The sequence below is a fragment of the Ochotona princeps genome, chromosome 18 (genome assembly GCF_030435755.1).
Source record: "Ochotona princeps isolate mOchPri1 chromosome 18, mOchPri1.hap1, whole genome shotgun sequence".
In the NCBI taxonomy this organism is placed as follows: Eukaryota; Metazoa; Chordata; class Mammalia; order Lagomorpha; family Ochotonidae; genus Ochotona; species Ochotona princeps.
The window spans coordinates 27658438-27663768 of record NC_080849.1 but is presented as its reverse complement, the minus strand read 5'-3'; the positions used below and the strand labels follow the sequence as shown (position 1 = coordinate 27663768).

At 37.7% G+C, this 5331-nt stretch overlaps 1 non-coding gene across 1 annotated transcript; it reads right to left on the bottom strand.

The window, feature by feature from the left end:
- Positions 1-1014: 1014 nt before the first annotated feature.
- Positions 1015-1121, bottom strand: LOC118758101 (U6 spliceosomal RNA). Its single transcript, XR_004995529.2, has one exon. It is a non-coding gene; the product is annotated as a U6 spliceosomal RNA (small nuclear RNA).
- Between the last annotated feature and the right edge of the window lie 4210 nt (positions 1122-5331).

Sequence of the window (5331 nt, the reverse complement as noted above, 5' to 3'; positions counted from 1 at the left end):
AGGATGTCTTCCTGACACTTACAGGTTAATTCATGGCTTCATGTCACCCGTACTCACTTCTCACATCCGTATTGCTTATCATTTTCCAGCAATGTAGTGTGATCTCATTAAATATGGCATCTCCCATTGCTCCACCAACTCTGTCCTAATTTTTATTGGCAATTTTGCAGAAAGCAGAAATGTTAAGAAGATCTAGCATGCCAAAAATACCATATGACTGCCATGTTGACCTTGGTTTCTCAAACTCCTAACTCCTTTCAAATGACAGAAATCAGCTTCTGTCATATTGAAGTCATTGCTATTTTCATTGTGATTATCTGCCAGCTAAGTGCAATTCTTAACTGACTTCAAATGGATAGAGAAATTATTTCTCTCTAACTGCTATTCGTTTCACAGACAGGTGATTTCTTTCTACTCCCACCTGTAACCCCCATCTCCCACATGTTATATGTTTTTGGCTTGTTTCTTTATTCATGTTTGTTTGATATATTGTGCTGAGTGCTTTAAAGTCTAAACATATGAAAGCATTGTATTTTATTTTTTAATGTTTATCTATTTGTAAATCAAAGCTACAGAGCAGAGAAGGGGAGAGAGACAGAGAATTGCAAAGTTTGAACCTGGGCCAGGCCAAAGCCAGGAGCCAGGAAATCCATCCAGGTCTCTAACGTGAGTAAAAATGGCCTAGATACTTAGAACACTTTCTATGGCTTCCTGCTCACATGGACAAGGCACTGGAATGAGCTGAGATTTTAAATTATGCTGCCATAGGCGATAATGCAAGCTGAAGCTTGACCCACTAGATCACTATGCTGGTCCCAATATAAAAGCTCATTAAAAAGCATCAAGAAAATTGAGACTATAAGTGTTAATTTTGATGTGCAACCATTTGAAATGGATGTACATATTTGTCCAAATGTAGATTTTTTAAAATGAATTTTTAAAAGAATCTTTGTAATTGGTTCAAGAAGTAGAACAGCCCTACAAACCCGATTTGGAAGTTTGTTTTTTTTTTTTTTAAACATGGAATGCTTCACGAATTTGCGTGTCATCCTTGCGCAGAGGCCATGCTAATCTTCTCTGTATCATTCCAATTTTAGTATATGTGCTGCCGAAGTGAGCACCCGATTTGGAAGTTTGTGTGCAGTGATCATGTGTGATACCCTCCGTGGGTCCTCCTTTCTGTTGTCATACATGATGAGCACCCGAAGGAACGGAGTCACACAGACACACAGTTGTTCTCAGCTCCTTTTGTTCATAATCAATGAAAATTGTTGGTCTCGAGTGGTGTCTACCTCTAGCACACTTACAGAGAGGACAGTTTCAGTACAGAGGGCTAATCCAAAACACTTCATTAAACATTCAGAAGTTTAATGACTTCATTTTGAAAAAAAAGAATGAAAAATTGTGTAAAATAAGATAGTGACAACTTCACATTTAAAAAGAACATGAAAAATGACAGTATTATAATGTGAATCAGTGGAAATATTGGACATGAGGGGCTTCATACCAATTTATATTGTGAGGACTAAGTATTTTTAAAAATATTTAACTTGTTTGGAAGTTGCTATAATGTCATTTTTTACAGTACTTTATTTTTCATGATACAGTTTCTTAGGCTCAGGATTTTCACCTCCCATCCTCTCACTCATTCCCCCACACTGTTTTCTCCTATATTGCAACAATAATTCAGTCCCTTAACAGTAAAAAGTCCATCAACCTGCTATTTAAGTGTATCCTGACATTGTAGACATAGAGAATGGTCTAACGTCCAGCATCCTTTTGTCAGATACATTCCGCAATTTCATTGGCAGGACATCTGTTATTTAGAAGTAGAGACACATATTGCAATATAATTCCACTTCATGGTATACGTGCCTCCATTATACAGATTCACTAGATAAACAAGTAAACAGAGAGATAAACACACACACACATACATGCTATTCATTCTATGCCATCTTCACACTTTGAAGCAATATTGTTTCTGTATTGGGAAATTGGATGTATTTCAAAAGTCTTCAGGAAAAATAAGAGAATGAGAATAGCAGAAAGAGAGAGAAAGAGAGGAAAAGAAAAGGTGGGGGAGAGGGAGCAGATATAGTCTTTTACTTAGAGTTTGGCACTCGAGCAACATTAAGCTTAAATGAAGAAACAAAGAAAATGCTAGATTTCTTTTTCACACACTATATCTCCTGTGTGTATTTTCTTAGAAAGAGACCATAGAATCAGTTTATATAGGAAAGTGGGAGACATGATCCAGAACATGGTACTTCCATAGAGGAAGGGACAATGGAAAGATTGTGAAGGAAAGTCAACAAAATTTGTAATGAGTACTATAATGTTATCAACACATTGACAGATAGTGGGGTCAATGTCTGTGCAGGAAGTGATGGGGAAAGGTACCTGTGTTTCTGCGTGCCATTATATATCAACAGGTGCAATAGGAGATCGTGGTGCAGTTGGAATCATAGTATTTTTAAAGAGGAAAAATACCTTAGTGCACTTTTGTCTGCATACAATCTCTTTCATAAAATAGTGGCTAAACAAGAATAAGAACATCATGCTTTTACTCCTTTATTACTTTATGCATTATTCTTACAAAATATCATTAACTTGGCCAGATATTTAAGAAGCACATTGGTGTTTGGATGGAGGTTCAAATAAGATCACTGACAGTAGGTGTGCCAGTAATATTCCCTCTTGGCCACTTTCAAGTTGCTTTTAATCATTGCAACACTCTGTTGTCAAAGACTCCATTCTCTAAAGACTGGAATTATATTGTGTGGGCATGATGATGTCTATCATTTTCATTGAAACACATTGTCTCCTGCCTTTGTCCTCTGTTCTGTGTAAATGTATGTGCACGAGTGCATGTGTACTCACAAGGATGTTGTCTGTGCCTTTGCCTATATCACCACTTCTGTGCCTCTACCTATATTTACTTCTAGCTCCCTGCTTGTGGCCTGGGAAAACAGTAGAAAATGCCCCCAAAGCCTTGGGATCTTACACCCACATAAGAGACCTGAAAGAAGCCCCTGACTGCTGGCTTCAGATCAGCTTAGCTCCGGCCATTGCAGCCACTTGGGGAGTGAAAAAGTTGAAGATATTTCTCTCTCTCTTTCCTTCTCTCTGTAAATCTTTCCAATAAAATTGTTTTAAAAAAATCTAAATCTAAATAAAAACAAAGTGATCTGAATGCTGTTTTAGGTACTTTGTATTTCTGAACTCACTCATTTGAACTCTTAAGGTCTTATGACCTTGATTTTACAGTTGAGTCAACTGAGGCAGTGAGATCCATGTGGTGACAAGTGTTCTGAGAGGATGTTTCCTTCCATTTGCCTCCCATATTGTGTGATTTGAAGCTCACTGGTGTTCCTTATGTTAGGCCCATGGTCTCTCCCATCTCTGATGCACACATTTCTAAGCAGACTGACTCACAGGGAGTGAATGCTCAGCACTTGTCTGTGACCTGGATAAATGAGCTGGTGATGAAGGCATAAGCCCGCTGTATAGTTGCCAACAGATGAAGATTATCAGAGTTCTGCAGGATGGAGGGATGTGTGGCTCAATACACCATAGACATTAAAGGATTCTGAATATGTCAGAAATTTAAAGTCAGGGTCAGCGTTGGTGGGTTAAATGAGAACCAGCAATGCTGGCGTTTGATATATGAGTGTCATTTTGAGTTTCCACTGCTCTGCTTCTGATCCAGATCCCAGCTGACTCATCTGGGAAAATAACAGTGGGTGACCCAGTTACCCTGGTATCCATGTGGGAGAGCCAGAATGAGTGCCAGGCTCCTGGCTTACGCCTGGCCCATCTTGGGGTTGCTGTGACCATTTAGAGATGTTTGAATAGGTGAAAAATCTTATTCTTCTCTCTATGTCTGTCTCTATACATTACTCAGTATTTTAAATAAATAAAATAAGACTTTAATAAAACGTAAAAGTGACATTCAAAGATTGTTAAAATTCATTTATTTGAAAGGCAGAATGACAGAGTGAGAGAGAGAGAGAGAGAGAGAGAGAGAGAGAAATCTTCTATATGTTTGTTCACTTCCTAAATATTCACACTGATCAGAGCTGAGCTGGTCTAAAGTCCAGAACCAGAAATTCATCCAGGGGCCCAAGCATCTGGATTATTTTCTGCTGCTTTCTCAAATACAGTAGCAGGGAGCTAGATTGAAAGTGATGCAGCCAGGATTCCAATGTGCACCCTTATGCTGGCCTACTGCACCTCATAATACTAGTCTCTAAAATGCTTTTAAATGATGTAGATGGAAACTGTATTTGGGGCAACTTTCACACTTTCTCCAGTTATGAAATTGTAACAATATTTGCCATATACACTAATACTAATTTGAATACCTGATGGTTTATCTTTAAGGGATTTGAATCTATGAAAAAAAAATCCAAGTTTTTTTAAATAAAATCTCCAACAACACATATGACAACTTTGGCTGAGTTTCGAGAAAGAATATACTGAATAAATAATGGTTTTAGGGAGAAGGTATTGGGCTTAGAAGCTGGGGGGCCACTTGGGTTATCAGCATCCGTAACCAGACAATGTCTAGTGCTGAGTGTAGCTATACTTTTTATCCCAGCTCCTTGTTAATGGAAATACTGGGAGGCAGCAGATGATGGCTCAAGTAACTGGGTCCCTGTCAGCAATATGAAGAACCTGGATTGAGTTTCAGTCCTTGTATTCAGCCTGACCCAGCCAGAGTTGTTGTGGACATTTGGGGAGTGAGCTAACACACGGAAGTATCTCTCTCTCTGTCTCCCTCTCTGTTTTTAAATGTTAATTAATTTCAAAATATTAAAAATAGTTTAACTTGAATGTGTCTTATAATTTTATTATTTTTATCATTATTACATATATCAGAAGCTAATGTAAGAGAGAGAGATTTTGAAGAGCTGAATCAAATAATGCCTTCCTTAATTTAATTAGCAAAGCATGGTAGAATAGTTAAAAATCTAGTTTATTAAATTCCAATTAAATAGAATCTCTGTTTTTGTTGCATTTTGCTTGTTTTTGTGTATCAGTCTTCATTGTCTTATCTGACGATCAATACATGCTTTTCTTTTTATCTTTACCAAGTTGCAGAACTTCTACATTGTTATGTGGGTTTTAGTCCCTCAGGTGCAAAGCATTTCAGCCTGGAAAGGATTTGAAATCTTTTCTGTGTGTGTGTTAATTAGAGTTGGTTTCATGATCTTTGCTGTCAGTTTCCTCTGCTCCACAATTTGAGAAACAGTGATGTTAAACCAAACCCTGACAGTCTCTGGAGACCATTTCTAGTTGCATTACTGATTTATTTTTGTCCTGACC